A 17,266-nucleotide genomic window follows, 5' to 3' on the forward strand; every position below is an offset into this window, starting at 1 on the left:
GCACCTGAGCTCAATTTCTAGTCTCATAGCAAAGAGTCTGAATGTTTATGTAAACAAGATATGTCTTTTATTTCTAATAAATTTGCTAAAATGTCTAAAAACCTGTTTTCAATTTGTCATTATGGGGTATTGTGATGTCATTATGGGGTATTGTGGTGTCATTATGGGGTATTGTGATGTCATTATGGGGTATTGTGATGTCATTATGGGGTATTGTGATGTCATTATGGGGTATTGTGGTGTCATTATGGGGTATTGTGAAAAATGTCATTTTAGAATCAGACTGTAACGTAAACTCAAGGGGTCTGAATACTTTATGAATGAACTGTGATGTCATTATGGGGGTATTACACATGTCATTATGGGGTATTGTGATGTCACCATCTTGGGGTATTGTGGAATGTCATTATGCTCTGGGTATTGTGGTGTCATTATGGGGTATTGTGATGTCATTATGAGGGTCCACTTCACCATGTCATTATGGGGTATTGTGGTGTCATTATGCAGGGGTATTGTGATGTCATTATGGGGTATTGTGGTGTCATTATGGGGTATTGTGATGTCATTATGGGGTATTGTGATGTCATTATGGGGTATTGTGGTGTCATTATGGGGTATTGTGATGTCATTATGGGGTATTGTGATGTCATTATGGGGTATTGTGATGTCATTATGGGGTATTGTGGTGTCATTATGGGGTATTGTGGTGTCATTATGGGGTATTGTGTATAGATTGATGTGGTCAAAAATGGTTTAATCAATTTTAGAATCAGACTGTAACGTAACAAAATGTGGAAAAACTCAAGGGGTCTGAATACTTTATGAATGAACTGCTGTACCCCCCCTTCTGGGAACGTTACACACACCTGGATTTCTGGAAAACTTGGGAATTTTGTTGCCTGTTCCACCATCTTGGCCGCTGAGAATTCTGTGGAATTGTGCAACACAAGTCAACCACTGCTCTGGGTTCACAGCACACTGCAGGAGGTGTCCACTTCACTAGCCAATAGGTTACAATACAGCTCACTGCAGGAGGTGTCCACTTCACCAGCCAACAGGTTACAATACAGCTCACTGCAGGAGGTGTCCACTTCACCAGCCAACAGGTTACAATACAGCTCACTGCAGGAGGTGTCCACTTCACCAGCCAATAGGTTACAATACAGCTCACTGCAGGAGGTGTCCACTTCACCAGCCAACAGGTTACAATACAGCTCACTGCAGGAGGTGTCCACTTCACCAGCCAACAGGTTACAATACAGCTCACTGCAGGAGGTGTCCACTTCACCAGCCAACAGGTTACAATACAGCACACTGCAGGAGGTGTCCACTTCACCAGCCAATAGGTTACAATACAGCTCACTGCAGGAGGTGTCCACTTCACCAGCCAACAGGTTACAATACAGCTCACTGCAGGAGGTGTCCACTTCACCAGCCAACAGGTTACAATACAGCTCACTGCAGGAGGTGTCCACTTCACCAGCCAATAGGTTACAATACAGCTCACTGCAGGAGGTGTCCACTTCACCAGCCAACAGGTTACAATACAGCTCACTGCAGGAGGTGTCCACTTCACCAGCCAACAGGTTACAATACAGCTCACTGCAGGAGGTGTCCACTTCACCAGCCAACAGGTTACAATACAGCACACTGCAGGAGGTGTCCACTTCACCAGCCAACAGGTTACAATACAGCTCACTGCAGGAGGTGCCCACTTCACCAGCCAATAGGTTACAATACAGCTCACTGCAGGAGGTGTCCACTTCACCAGCCAATAGGTTACAATACAGCTCACTGCAGGAGGTGCCCACTTCACCAGCCAATAGGTTACAATACAGCTCACTGCAGGAGGTGCCCACTTCACCAGCCAATAGGTTACAATACAGCTCACTGCAGGAGGTGTCCACTTCACCAGCCAATAGGTTACAATACAGCTCACTGCAGGAGGTGTCCACTTCACCAGCCAATAGGTTACAATACAGCTCACTGCAGGAGGTGTCCACTTCACCAGCCAATAGGTTACAATACAGCTCACTGTAGGAGGTGTCCACTTCACCAGCCAACAGGTTACAATACAGCTCACTGCAGGAGGTGCCCACTTCACTAGCCACTAGGTTAAAATAGACCAGGTGTCTTATCTGCTGATCTAGAATCAGGTCTTAACAGAGCGACAGACACCAGCCATTCACATCACTAGTCCACACAGCACAGCAGACCAGAAAGTGGGACACCTCTCCTCTCCCCTGGGTGGGTAGGAGCATTGGGCCAGTAACAAAAAGGTTGTTGGCTTGAATCCCCGAGCTGACCCGGGGCGCCGATTAAGGCAGCCCCCCCCTGCACCTCTCTGATTCAGCTGGGTTAAATGCTTTAGACACATTTCAGTTGAACGCATTCAGTAGTACAACTGACTAGGTATCCCCCTTTCCCCTCTGTCACCCCCTCTCAATCCCCTCTACCCTCTCTCTATCCCCTCTACCCTCTCCCCTACCCTCTACTCTATCCCCTCTCCTCTATCCCCTCTATCACCCCCTCTACCCTCTCCTCTATCCCCTCTACCCTCTACTCTATCCCCTCTCCTCTATCCCCCCCTCTCAATCCCCTCTACCCTCTCCTCTATTGCCCCCACCCTCTCCTCTATCCACTCTACCCTCTCCTCTATCCCCTCTATCCCCCCCTCTACCCTCTACTCTATCGCCCCCCTCTACCCTCTCCTCTATCCCCTCTACCATCCTCTACCCTCTCCACTATCCCCTCTACCCTCTCCTCTATCCCCTCTACCCTCTCCTCTATCCCCCCCATCGCCTCTATCCTCTCCTCTATCGCCCCCACCCTCTCCTCTATCCCCTCTATCGCCCCCACCCTCTCTATCGCCTCTATCCTCTCCTCTATCGCCCCCACCCTCTCTATCACCTCTATCCTCTCCTCTATCGCCCCCACCCTCTCCTCTATCACCCCCTCTCCCCTCTCCTCTATCACCTCCATCTCCTCTACCCCCTCCCTCCTCTATCCCCCCTCCTCTCCCTCCCCCTCTCCTCTATCGCCCCCCCTCCTCTCCCCCCCCCCTCTCCTCTATCGCCCCCCCCTCTCCTCTATCCCCCTCTCCTCCCTCCTCTATCCCCTCCCCCTCCCCCTCTCTCTATCGCCTCCCCTCCTCTATCGCCCCCTCTCCTCTATCGCCTCCCCCTCTCCTCTATCGCCCCCTCCTCTCCTCTATCGCCCCCTCCTCTCCTCTCGCCCCCTCTCCCGCCCCTCCCATATCTCCTCTCTCCTCTCCAGGGCCATCAGCTGGGGCTGATGGAGTCAAGCTGTGGTGGAGTTAAGATGTGTACAGACACAAATCTTTTCAGCCACCACATAACACCTCTTCAGTTCAGCCACTAGCACAGCCCGGGCCCCTGTGATGAAGAGAGTGAGGGGCTTTGGGAGCAGCATGACCAGCTCTCTGAGACTAGGAGAGGACAAGAGTCAGGGGTTCTCCCCAGGTAGAGGGTTAATCTCCATCTGGGAGAGGAGGGATTTACTCCCTGTCACCATGACACTTCAGGGCCCCCCCACCCCCACCCCCAAAAACAAAACAAAAATCTGTATTTTACTGTCCATGAACACAGAATAGTAAGAGACTACAGCTACAACACAGCAGACGCAGAGTACAAAACAGGCCCTTGTAACGCCAGGGTAGTGGGTTCGATTCCCGGGACCACCCATACGTAGAATGTATGCACACATGACTGTAGCGTCTGCTAAATGGCATATATTAAATATTATATTATTATATTAATTAATTGCTTTAAATCACGGAGTGTTCACAGGGACACGTCATTGACTAAAGTAGCGCAGTTTCCTTGTAAATGAAGTGATGTAGCACATTATGGTGTAATGTTACTATAATCTCTCTCTAAATACTGTTACTATAATCTGTAAATACTGTTACTATAATCTCTCTAAATACTGTTACTATAATCTCTCTCTAAATACTGTTACTATAATCTCTCTCTAAATACTGTTACTATAATCTCTCTCTAAATACTGTTACTATAATCTCTAAATACTGTTACTATAATCTCTCTAAATACTGTTACTATAATCTCTAAATACTGTTACTATAATCTCTCTAAATACTGTTACTATAATCTCTCTCTAAATACTGTTACTATAATCTCTCTCTAAATACTGTTACTATAATCTCTAAATACTGTTACTATAATCTCTCTAAATACTGTTACTATAATCTCTAAATACTGTTACTATAATCTCTCTAAATACTGTTACTATAATCTCTAAATACTGTTACTATAATCTCTCTAAATACTGTTACTATAATCTCTCTCTAAATACTGTTACTATAATCTCTCTCTAAATACTGTTACTATAATCTCTAAATACTGTTACTATAATCTCTAAATACTGTTACTATAATCTCTCTCTAAATACTGTTACTATAATCTCTCTCTAAATACTGTTACTATAATCTCTCTCTAAATACTGTTACTATAATCTCTCTCTAAATACTGTTACTATAATCTCTCTCTAAATACTGTTACTATAATCTCTCTCTAAATACTGTTACTATAATCTCTAAATACTGTTACTATAATCTCTCTCTAAATACTGTTACTATAATCTCTCTCTAAATACTGTTACTATAATCTCTCTAAATACTGTTACTATAATCTCTCTAAATACTGTTACTATAATCTCTCTCTAAATACTGTTACTATAATCTCTAAATACTGTTACTATAATCTCTCTAAATACTGTTACTATAATCTCTAAATACTGTTACTATAATCTCTCTCTAAACACTGTTACTATAATCTCTAAATACTGTTACTATAATCTCTCTCTAAATACTGTTACTATAATCTCTAAATACTGTTACTATAATCTCTCTCTAAATACTGTTACTATAATCTCTCTCTAAATACTGTTACTATAATCTCTAAATACTGTTACTATAATCTCTCTAAATACTGTTACTATAATCTCTCTCTAAATACTGTTACTATAATCTCTCTCTAAATACTGTTACTATAATCTCTCTAAATACTGTTACTATAATCTCTCTAAATACTGTTACTATAATCTCTAAATACTGTTACTATAATCTCTAAATACTGTTACTATAATCTCTAAATACTGTTACTATAATCTCTAAATACTGTTACTATAATCTCTCTCTAAATACTGTTACTATAATCTCTCTCTAAATACTGTTACTATAATCTCTCTAAATACTGTTACTATAATCTCTCTAAATACTGTTACTATAATCTCTCTAAATACTGTTACTATAATCTCTCTCTAAATACTGTTACTATAATCTCTCTCTAAATACTGTTACTATAATCTCTCTCTAAATACTGTTACTATAATCTCTCTAAATACTGTTACTATAATCTCTCTCTAAATACTGTTACTATAATCTCTCTCTAAATACTGTTACTATAATCTCTCTCTAAATACTGTTACTATAATCTCTCTCTAAATACTGTTACTATAATCTCTCTCTAAATACTGTTACTATAATCTCTCTCTAAATACTGTTACTATAACCTCTCTCTAAATACTGTTACTATAATCTCTCTCTAAATACTGTTACTATAATCTCTCTCTAAATACTGTTACTATAATCTCTCTCTAAATACTGTTACTATAATCTCTCTCTAAATATTGTTACTATAATCTCTCTCTAAATACTGTTACTATAATCTCTCTCTAAATACTGTTACTATAATCTCTCTCTAAATACTGGGTGTGAGACCGGTATTTTGTAATACCTACAAAGTCTGTTGACTTCTGAAGTCTGGATGTAGACCGGTCTCCCTTATCGATCTGCTGCTCCTAAAAACAGATGTTTTGGTAAATGTATAATATCCACCTGTGTGTGTGTGTGTGTGTGTGTGTGTGTGTGTGTGTGTGTGTGTGTGTGTGTGTGTGATGTGTGTGTGTGTGTGATGTGTGTGTGTACGTGTGTGTACGTGTGTGTACGTGTGTGTACGTGTGTGTACGTGTGTGTACGTGTGTGTGCGTGTGTGTGTGTGTGTGTGCGTGTGTGTGCGTGTGTGTGTGTGTGTGTGTGTGTGTGTGTGTGTGTGTGCGTAGTGTTTTCTGCTCTTATCCAACTGTACACATATTTTCTATTTAATTATTTAGCTGCTGTTTACTGCATCTCCCAGCATATTGATTTTCTCTCGAGTCAAACGCCATTTCCCCATTTTCTAAAATCTGACTGGGTAGCAGGTGTTTTCTGAACTGTGTTGGTTTAGATTTGGGAGGGTAGAAAACTACTATTTGATTTCAATGACCATCAGCAGAGTACCCAGGGTGCACTGCAACAGCTTGACAGGATAACGCTGCTCTCCTCTGTCACGCCCCTGGGTCAGTCTGCTGGTCAGTAGAACACACATGTCCTGCAGATCACTGTAGAGGTGCCCTACAACACCTTTACCGGATACATAATCAACTATAACACCGTGGTCACACCTGCTGTGCCCTACAACACCTTTACCTGATACATAATCAACTATAACCCCGTGGTCACACCTGCTGTGTCCTACAACACCTTTACCTGATACATAATCAACTATAACCCTGTGGTCACACCTGCTGTGTCCTACAACACCTTTACCTGATACATAATCAACTATAACCCTGTGGTCACACCTTTACCTGATACATAATCAACTATAACCCTGTGGTCACACCTTTACCTGATACATAATCAACTATAACCCCGTGGTCACACCTGCTGTGTCCTACAACACCTTTACCTGATACATAATCAACTATAACCCTGTGGTCACACCTGCTGTGTCCTACAACACCTTTACCTGATACATAATCAACTATAACCCCGTAGTCACACCTGCTGTGTCCTACAACACCTTTACCTGATACATAATCAACTATAACCCCGTAGTCACACCTGCTGTGTCCTACAACACCTTTACCTGATACATAATCAACTATAACCCCGTAGTCACACCTGCTGTGTCCTACAACACCTTTACCTGATACATAATCAACTATAACCCCGTGGTCACACCTGCTGTGTCCTACAACACCTTTACCTGATACATAATCAACTATAACCCTGTGGTCACACCTGCTGTGTCCTACAACACCTTTACCTGATACATAATCAACTATAACCTTGTGGTCACACCTTTACCTGATACATAATCAACTATAACCCCGTGGTCACACCTTTACCTGATACATAATCAACTATAACCTTGTGGTCACACCTGTTGTGTCCTACAACACCTTTACCTGATACATAATCAACTATAACCCCGTGGTCACACCTTTACCTGATACATAATCAACTATAACCTTGTGGTCACACCTGCTGTGTCCTACAACACCTTTACCTGATACATAATCAACTATAACCCCGTGGTCACACCTGCTGTGTCCTACAACACCTTTACCTGATACATAATCAACTATAACCCCGTAGTCACACCTGCTGTGTCCTACAACACCTTTACCTGATACATAATCAACTATAACCCCGTAGTCACACCTGCTGTGTCCTACAACACCTTTACCTGATACATAATCAACTATAACCCCGTAGTCACACCTGCTGTGTCCTACAACACCTTTACCTGATACATAATCAACTATAACCCTGTGGTCACACCTTTACCTGATACATAATCAACTATAACCCTGTGGTCACACCTTTACCTGATACATAATCAACTATAACCCTGTGGTCACACCTTTACCTGATACATAATCAACTATAACCCCGTAGTCACACCTGCTGTGTCCTACAACACCTTTACCTGATACATAATCAACTATAACCCCGTGGTCACACCTTTACCTGATACATAATCAACTATAACCCCGTGGTCACACCTTTACCTGATACATAATCAACTATAACCCTGTGGTCACACCTTTACCTGATACATAATCAACTATAACCCCGTAGTCACACCTGCTGTGTCCTACAACACCTTTACCTGATACATAATCAACTATAACCCTGTGGTCACACCTTTACCTGATACATAATCAACTATAACCCTGTGGTCACACCTTTACCTGATACATAATCAACTATAACCCTGTGGTCACACCTTTACCTGATACATAATCAACTATAACCCTGTGGTCACACCTTTACCTGATACATAATCAACTATAACCCTGTGGTCACACCTTTACCTGATACATAATCAACTATAACCCTGTGGTCACACCTTTACCTGATACATAATCAACTATAACCCTGTGGTCACACCTGCTGTGTCCTACAACACCTTTACCTGATACATAATCAACTATAACCTTGTGGTCACACCTTTACCTTACCTGATACATAATCAACATAACCTTGTGGTCACACCTTTACCTGATACATAATCAACTATAACCTTGTGGTCACACCTTTACCTGATACATAATCAACTATAACCCTGTGGTCACACCTTTACCTGATACATAATCAACTATAACCCTGTGGTCACACCTTTACCTGATACATAATCAACTATAACCCTGTGGTCACACCTTTACCTGATACATAATCAACTATAACCCTGTGGTCACACCTGCTGTGTCCTACAACACCTTTACCTGATACATAATCAACTATAACCTTGTGGTCACACCTTTACCTGATACATAATCAACTATAACCTTGTGGTCACATCTGCTGTGAACACATGGTAGTAGACCACTTCAACTGGAGACATAATTAACTAACACAAGACATATAAACTGGCTGTGTGTGTGTGTCTGTTTGTGTGTCTGTTCGTGAGTCTGTGTGTCTGTGTCTGTGTGTGTGTGTCTGTGTGTGTGTGTGTCTGTGTGTGTGTGTGTCTGTGTGTGTGTTCATTATAGGATTGGGTGACAGAAACGTAATAAAAAAAAAACTTTCATACAAATACGAAGTACCATTCTGAGCTATGTTCTTAATTTGGGGTAATTCCTGTTTTGATTGGCTTAAATCGATGGGATGTTTGGCAGCCCTGCTCCTCAGACAGCACCTCAATCCTCTCAGTAGCTCTGGGGACAATATCAACAGTGTGAGTAACACAATAAACCTTCTTACATGCCATACAAACATTTTGGGGATTTGGACTAGATTAGGGCTAGATTAGGATTAGACAAGGGCTAGCTCATCAAGCCACTCACAGAGCGAAATAAACTTCCCCAAAAATGTGATGATTAGGATTAGATTAGGGCTACATTAGGATTAGATTAGGATTAGGGCTAGCTCATCAAGCCACTCACAGAGCGAAATAAACTTCCCCAAAAATGTGATGATTTGGATTAGATTAGGGCTACATTAGGATTAGATTAGGATTAGATTAGGGCTACATTAGGATTAGATTAGGATTAGGGCTACATTAGGATTAGATTAGGATTAGATTAGGGCTAGATTAGGATTAGATTAGGGCTAGATTAGGATTAGGGCTTGATCATCAAGACACTCACAGAGATAAATAAACTTCCCCCAAAATTTGAGAAACTATTCAATTCTAATCATTTAATTTCATCCCCTTTGGGAAAATCCCACTTCACGTCCATACTGGGGCAAAGACAGATAGGAACCCAGACTGAAGAAATGATCCCAAAAACCGAAGACAAAATCGAGATGCCAAGTCTGGAGAGAGACAGACGTTGAGATCACACTCCAGGATGTAAGGGTTTTAAACACTTGACCGTCCCACAAAAAAAAAAAAAATACTGACAACCTCCTATATCACTTAGTTCAGGGTTCCATGTTTTTTTTTTTTTCAAAATACATGTCTGTGACGCAAGGTTAGGTAGGAGAAATGGTCTAGGATCTTACAGGTCACACTCCGTTGCAAATCTGATCAATCTGTCTATTTCAGGAATCAGTGAGCCACAGAAAAACCATTTAAAGAGCTGACCACCTTATTTCCCCAGTCAGGTGTCAAGGGACCTGGGGAAACAGAGAAGAGAGCATTGATAACAGAGATCTCTCCTCTCTGACCATCCTCTTCTCTATCTCTCTCTCTCTCTGGACGACTACAACAGAGGAAGGAGAGACGGAGAGGAGAGACGGAGAGGAGAGTCGGGGAGGAGAGACGGGGAGGAGAGGAGAGATGGGGAGGAGAGGAGAGACGGGGAGGAGAGATGGGGAGGAGAGGAGAGACGGGGAGGAGAGGAGAGACGGGGAGGAGAGACAGGGAGGAGAGACGGGGAGGAGAGGAGAGACATGCAGGAGAGACGGGGAGAAGAGACAGGCAGGAAAGACAGGGAGAGACAGGGAGGAGAGGAGAGACAGGGAGGAGAGGAGAGACGGAGAGGAGAGACGGAGAGGAGAGACGGAGAGGAGAGGAGAGACAGGAGGAGTGACAGGAGAGGAGAGAAAGGGAAGAGAGACAGGGAAGAGAGACAGGGAGGAGAGGAGAGACAGGAAGGAGAAGAGAGACAGGGAGGAGAGGAGAGACAGGGAGGAGAGGAGAGACAGGGAGGAGAGGAGAGACAGGGAGGAGAGGAGAGACAGGGAGGAGAGACGGGGAGGGGAGGAGAGACGGGGAGGAAGACGGGGAGGAAGACGAGGAGGAAGACGGGGAGGGGAGGAGAGACAGGGAGGAGAGGAGAGACAGCGAGGAGAGACAGGGAGGAGAGACAGGGAGGAGAGCCGGGGAGGGGAGGAGAGCCGGGGAGGGGAGGAGAGCCGGGGAGGGGAGGAGAGCCGGGGGAGGGGAGGAGAGCCGGGAGGGGGGAGAGCCGGGGAGGAGAGCCGGGGAGGAGAGCCGGGAGGAGAGCCGGGGAGGAGAGGAGAGACGGGGAGGAGAGACGGGGAGAGGAGCCGGGGAGGAGAGCCGGGGAGGGGAGGAGAGACGGGGAGGAGAGACGGGGAGGAGAGCCGGGGAGGAGAGGAGAGACGGGGAGGGGAGCCGGGGAGAGAGCCGGGGGAGAGGAGAGCCGGGAGGAGAGACGGGGAGGAGAGACGGGGAGAGGAGCCGGGGAGGAGAGACGGGGAGGAGAGGAGAGCCGGGAGGAGAGACAGGGAGGAGAGCCGGGGGGGAGGAGAGCCGGGAGGAGAGCCGGGAGGAGAGCCGGGAGGAGAGCCGGGAGGAGAGCCGGGAGGAGAGCCGGGGAGGAGAGCCGGGAGGAGAGACGGGAAGGAGAGGACGGGGAGGAGAGACGGGGAGGGGAGGAGAGACGGGGAGGGGAGGAGAGACGGGGAGGGGAGACGGGGAGGAGAGACGGGGAGGAGAGGAGAGACAGGGAGGAGAGACAGGGAGGAGAGACAGGGAGGAGAGACAGGGAGGAGAGGAGAGACAGGGAGGAGAGGAGAGACAGGGAGGAGAGGAGAGACAGGGAGGAGAGACAGGGAGGAGAGGAGAGACGGGGAGGAGAACCGGGAGGAGAGGAGAGACGGGGAGGAGAGACGGGGAGGGGCGGAGAGACGGGGAGGAGAGACGGGGAGGAGAGCCGGGGAGGAGAGACGGGGAGGAGAGGAGAGACGGGGAGGAGAGACGGGGAGGAGAGACGGGGAGGAGAGACGGGGAGGAGAGACGGTGGAGGAGAGACAGGGAGGAGAGCCGTGGAGCCGAGAGCAGGGGAGGGGAGGAGAGCCGGGGAGGAGAGACAGGGAGGAGAGCCGGGAGGAGAGACAGGGAGGAGAGCCGGGAGGGGAGGAGAGCCGGGGAGGAGAGCCGGGGAGGAGAGCCGGTGGAGGAGAGACAGGGAGGAGAGCCGGTGGAGGAGAGACAGGGAGGAGAGCCGTGGAGCCGAGAGCAGGGGAGGGGAGGAGAGCCGGGGAGGAGAGACAGGGAGGAGAGCCGGGGAGGAGAGACAGGGAGGAGAGCCGGGGAGGGGAGGAGAGCCGGGAGGGGAGGAGAGCCGGGAGGAGAGCCGGGGAGGAGAGCCGGGGAGGAGAGACGGGGAGGAGAGACGGGGAGGGGAGGAGAGACGGGGAGGAGAGACGGGAGGGGAGACGGGGAGGGGAGAGCCGGGGAGGAGGGGAGAGCCGGGGAGGAGGGGAGAGCCGGGGAGGAGAGACAGGGAGGAGAGCCGGGGAGGAGAGACGGGGAGGAGAGCCAGGGAGGAGAGACGGGGAGGAGAGACGGGAGGAGAGCCGGGAGGGGAGGAGAGCCGGGGAGGGGGAGGAGAGCCGGGAGGGGAGGAGAGCCGGGGAGGGGAGGAGAGCCGGGGGGGAGGAGAGCCGGGGAGGGGAGGAGAGCCGGGGAGGGGAGGAGAGACAGGATAATAAGACGGAGGTGTGAACCATGTCAGGCAGAGCTGTGGCACTCAGGGGCCCAAGAAGAGAGAGAGAGATAGCAGGGCCCAGCAGCTTGGCCTCCCCAGTCCTCAACCCCCCACACAGCAGTCCTATACCAACCCCACACAGCAGTCCTATACCCCCCCCACACAGCAGTCCTATACCACCCCCACACAGCAGTCCTATCCCCCCCCACACAGCAGTCCTATACCCCCACACAGCAGTCCTATACCACCCCCACACAGCAGTCCTACCCCCCACACAGCAGTCCTATACCACCCCCACACAGCAGTCCTATACCCCCACACAGCAGTCCTATCCCCCCACACAGCAGTTCTATACCACCCCCACACAGCAGTCCTATCCCCCCCACACAGCAGCCCTATACCCCCCACAGCAGTCCTATACCCCCCCCCACACAGCAGTCCTATATCCCCCCAGCAGTCCTATACCCCCCCACACAGCAGTCCTATACCCCCGCCCCCACACAGCAGTCCTATACCCCCCCCCACACAGCAGTCCTATACCCCCCCCCACACAGCAGCCCTATACCCCCCACACAGCAGCCCTATACCCCCCACAGCAGTCCTATACCCCCCCACACAGCAGTCCTATACCCCCGCCCCCACACAGCAGTCCTATACCCCCCCCACACAGCAGTCCTATACCACCCCCACACAGCAGTCCTATCCCCCCACACACAGCAGTCCTATACCCCCCCCACACAGCAGTCCTATACCCCCCACACAGCAGTCCTATACCCCCCCACACAGCAGTCCTATACCCCCCACACAGCAGTCCTATACCCCCCCCACAGCAGTCCTATACCCCCCACACAGCAGTCCTATACCCCCACAGCAGTCCCATCCCCCCACACAGCAGTCCTATACCCCCCCACACAGCAGTCCTATACCCCCCACACAGCAGTCCTATGTTCCTCCCCGTCAGTCTAAGACGCCTCACACCTTTGCAGCCGATGAGCTAAAGATTTCACACAACTCGATGTTGTGAGGGATTGATTGTGTGACAGTGGGATGAATAGGTAAGCGCTGTTTGTTCAATTACCGTAGTGGGGTGTCAGTGGAGCCCGAGAACATGGGAGTTAAAAGCAGACATAAAACACAGCGAATGTTCAGCCCAGGACGACAGAATCACACTATCAGAAAACTATAAAATCATATAGGAGGCCTCCCGAGTGACGCAGCGGTCTACAGACCCTGGTTCGATTCCTGGCTGTATCACAACCGGCCGTGATAAGGGAGTCCCATAGGGCGGCGCACAATTGGCCCAGTCGTCCGGGTTCAGCCGGTGTAGGCCGTCATTGTAAATAAGAATTTGTTCTTTACTGACTTGTCTAGTTTAAAAAAATATATATATATATATACACACACACCAGAGATAACTGACTTAAATATCTAGACAGTAAGGTGAGAATGATTTTTTATCCTAAGTACTGTAAACAACTCAATCTATCAATCAATTTTCTCCTAGATTTCTGGGTAACTGTGTGTAACTGTGTGTCTGGTCACACACAGAAAGAGACTGACAGAACTACAATCACTAGTTTTGTTCCTATGGACAGATTATGCCGTAACGTGTGGAAAAATGTGGAAAAAGTCCAGGGGTCAGAATACTTCCTGAATGTCATTCTTATCCAATAGCAACGCCACAACGGTAACATTTAACACACATTAGGATTTATTTTACCCCAATTTTATTTTCTGAATCGTTGTAATCTCTCTATGCTGCCACATCACACAATAGGAAAGAAATGAAGAGAGAGAGAGGGAGAGAGCGAGCAACAGAGAGAGAGAGAGAGAGAGAGAGAGAGAGAGAGAGAGAGAGAGAGAGAGAGAAGAAAGAGAGAGAGAGCGAGCAACAGAGAGAGAGAAAGAGAGAGAGAACAGAGAGAGCGAGCGACAGAGAGAGCGAGCGACAGAGAGAGCGAGCGACAGAGAGAGCGAGCGACAGAGAGAGCGAGCGACAGAGAGAGCGAGCGACAGAGAGAGCGAGCGACAGAGAGAGCGAGCGACAGAGAGAGAGCGCGACAGAGAGAGAGCGACAGAGAGAGAGAGCGACAGAGAGAGAGAGCGACAGAGAGAGAGCGAGAGCGACAGAGAGAGAGAGAGCGACAGAGAGAGAGCGAGAGAGCGACAGAGAGAGAGCGAGAGCGACAGAGAGAGAGCGAGAGCGACAGAGAGAGAGCGAGAGCGACAGAGAGAGAGCGAGAGCGACAGAGAGAGAGCGAGAGCGACAGAGAGAGAGCGAGCGAGAGAGCGAGAGCGACAGAGAGAGAGCGAGAGCGACAGAGAGAGAGCGAGAGCGACAGAGAGAGAGCGAGAGCGACAGAGAGAGAGAGCGACAGAGAGAGAGAGCGACAGAGAGAGAGAGCGACAGAGAGAGAGAGCGACAGAGAGAGAGAACGACAGAGAGAGCGACAGAGAGTGAGAGTGACAAAGAGAGAGAGCGACAGAGAGTGAGAGTGACAAAGAGAGAGAGCGACAGAGAGAGAGAGAGGCTGAATCTGCAGCAGGCTCTTGCCGTCCTGTGTTTCATCCTGATTGTCATGGCGACGTGGTGAATAACGAAGCACCAGTAGCTGCAGCAGAGTCAATAACGCTCCCAGAGACATCGTGTGGATTATCAACAGCAGAGTCCCTGCTTCGCTTCGCCCCCCGCAGTCTCCTCTCCTCTCCCCTCCCTCCCCTCGCCTCCCTCTCCTCGCCTCTCGCCCAGCAGTCTCCTCTCCCCTCGCCTCCCTCTCCTCGCGCCCAGCAGTCTCCTCTCCTCTCCTCTCCTCTCCTCTCCTCTCCTCTCCTCGCGCCCAGCAGCCAACAGCTGAAGGGCGAATCGATGCAGCCAAGGAAAGGACACTGACTCCGCTCCATTCACCACAATACGCCGTCAAATTTACAACAACAAAAACGACCCAAAAATGTCTCCTTTCTTATTTTGTCCTCGCCGTCGGCACGGCGACGAAACACAAAACAGGATTAGAGGGGAATTGTATGATTGTTTTTATCACGAGCCTGGGTTCTCCCCTCCATTTTGAGGGAAGGTGTTTCAGTACAATACTGTGTCCTTGGTGGAGAGCCTTCAGAGATGAATCCATATTATAAAAACACGCTGGGAAGAAGAGGGAGGAAGAGGGAGGAAGAGGGAACAAGAGGGAACAAGAGGGAAGAAGAGGGAAGAAGAGGGAAGAAGAGGGAGGAAGAGGGAGGAAGAGGGAGGAAGAGTTCTGTCCTCTAGGACAAAATCCTTTCGACTGTAATCGGCATGTTGTTCACCAGAATGCTACCGTCTGCAGAGCACAGCGTTGTATCGGTGGGAGGGGGGCGTGTGTGTTGTTGTGTATGGGGAGGGGGTCCAATATCTACAAATAGCTGTGGGGAAACAAGGTGGTGCTTTTCCAATGTTCAATAACACAACAGCTCACAAACACAGTGGGCGGGTCCATCTGCCAGGTAAACACAGTGGGCTGGTCCATCTGCCAGGTAAACACAGTGGGCTGGTCCATCTGCCAGGTAAACACAGTGGGCTGGTCCATCTGCCAGGTAAACACAGTGGGCTGGTCCATCTGCCAGGTAAACACAGTGGGCTGGTCCATCTGCCAGGTAAACACAGTGGGCTGGTCCATCTGCCAGGTAAACACAGTGGGCTGGTCCATCTGCCAGGTAAACACAGTGGGCTGGTCCATCTGCCAGGTAAACACAGTGGGCTGGTCCATCTGCCAGGTAAACACAGTGGGCTGGTCCATCTGCCAGGTAAACACAGTGGGCTGGTCCATCTGCCAGGTAAACACAGTGGGCTGGTCCATCTGCCAGGTAAACACAGTGGGCTGGTCCATCTGCCAGGTAAACACAGTGGGCTGGTCCATCTGCCAGGTAAACACAGTGGGCTGGTCCATCTGCCAGGTAAACACAGTGGGCTGGTCCATCTGCCAGGTAAACACAGTGGGCTGGTCCATCTGCCAGGTAAACACAGTGGGCTGGTCCATCTGCCAGGTAAACACAGTGGGCTGGTCCATCTGCCAGGTAAACACAGTGGGCTGGTCCATCTGCCAGGTAAACACAGTGGGCGGGTCCATCTGCCAGGTAAACACAGTGGGCTGGTCCATCTGCCAGGTAAACACAGTGGGCTGGTCCATCTGCCAGGTAAACACAGTGGGCTGGTCCATCTGCCAGGTAAACACAGTGGGCTGGTCCATCTGCCAGGTAAACACAGTGGGCGGGTCCATCTGCCAGGTAAACACAGTGGGCGGGTCCATCTGCCAGGTAAACACAGTGGGCTGGTCCATCTGCCAGGTAAACACAGTGGGCTGGTCCATCTGCCAGGTAAACACAGTGGGCTGGTCCATCTGCCAGGTAAACACAGTGGGCTGGTCCATCTGCCAGGTAAACACAGTGGGCTGGTCCATCTGCCAGGTAAACACAGTGGGCTGGTCCATCTGCCAGGTAAACACAGTGGGCTGGTCCATCTGCCAGGTAAACACCTGTTTTAAACACTCCTCTTCTGACTCTCCCACTGTGGGAGAGGGTTAGAGGGGTGGAGGGTTAGAGGAGTGGAGGGATAGAGGAGTGGAGGGATAGAGGTAGTGGAGGGTTAGAGGTAAACACAGTGGAGGGATCTGCCAGGTAAACACAGGGGCTGGTCCATCTGGGTAGGGATAGAGGAAACACAGTGGAGGGATAGAGGAGTGGAGGGATAGAGGAGTGGAGGGATAGAGGAGTGGAGGGTTAGAGGAGGGATAGAGGAGTGGAGGGATAGAGGGAGGGATAGAGGAGTGGAGGGATGGAGGAGTGGAGGGATAGAGGAGTGGAGGGATAGAGGAGTGGAGGGGTAGAGGAGGGATAGAGGAGTGGAGGGATAGAGGAGTGGAGGGATAGTGGAGGGATAGAGGAGTGGAGGGATAGAGGAGTGGAGGGATAGAGGAGTGGAGGGATAGAGGAGTGGAGGGATAGAGGAGTGGAGGGATAGAGGAGTGGAGGGTTAGAGGAGGGATAGAGGAGTGGAGGGATAGAGGAGTGGAGGGTTAGA

The 17,266-nt window shown here is 49.0% G+C and overlaps 1 protein-coding gene and 1 long non-coding RNA gene across 54 annotated transcripts in view; both read right to left on the bottom strand.

Annotated features, from left to right (window-relative positions):
- Positions 1-17,266, bottom strand: part of LOC118373116 (WD repeat-containing protein 7) — a 401,772-nt gene that overhangs the window by 11,443 nt on the left and 373,063 nt on the right. The window lies entirely within an intron of this gene.
- Positions 6,738-8,707, bottom strand: LOC127931682 (uncharacterized). 4 transcript variants are annotated; one of them, XR_008142372.1, is made up of 4 exons: positions 8,407-8,707; positions 7,914-8,219; positions 7,409-7,607; positions 6,738-6,985 (listed from the first exon to the last, which is right to left on the bottom strand). It is a non-coding gene; the product is annotated as an uncharacterized LOC127931682 (long non-coding RNA). The 4 variants fall into 4 exon arrangements; XR_008142371.1 differs by having other exon boundaries at positions 7,409-7,730; positions 7,974-8,260; XR_008142369.1 differs by having other exon boundaries at positions 7,914-8,260.

Source organism: Oncorhynchus keta, chromosome 9 (assembly GCF_023373465.1).
Source record: "Oncorhynchus keta strain PuntledgeMale-10-30-2019 chromosome 9, Oket_V2, whole genome shotgun sequence".
Classification (NCBI taxonomy): domain Eukaryota; kingdom Metazoa; phylum Chordata; class Actinopteri; order Salmoniformes; family Salmonidae; genus Oncorhynchus; species Oncorhynchus keta.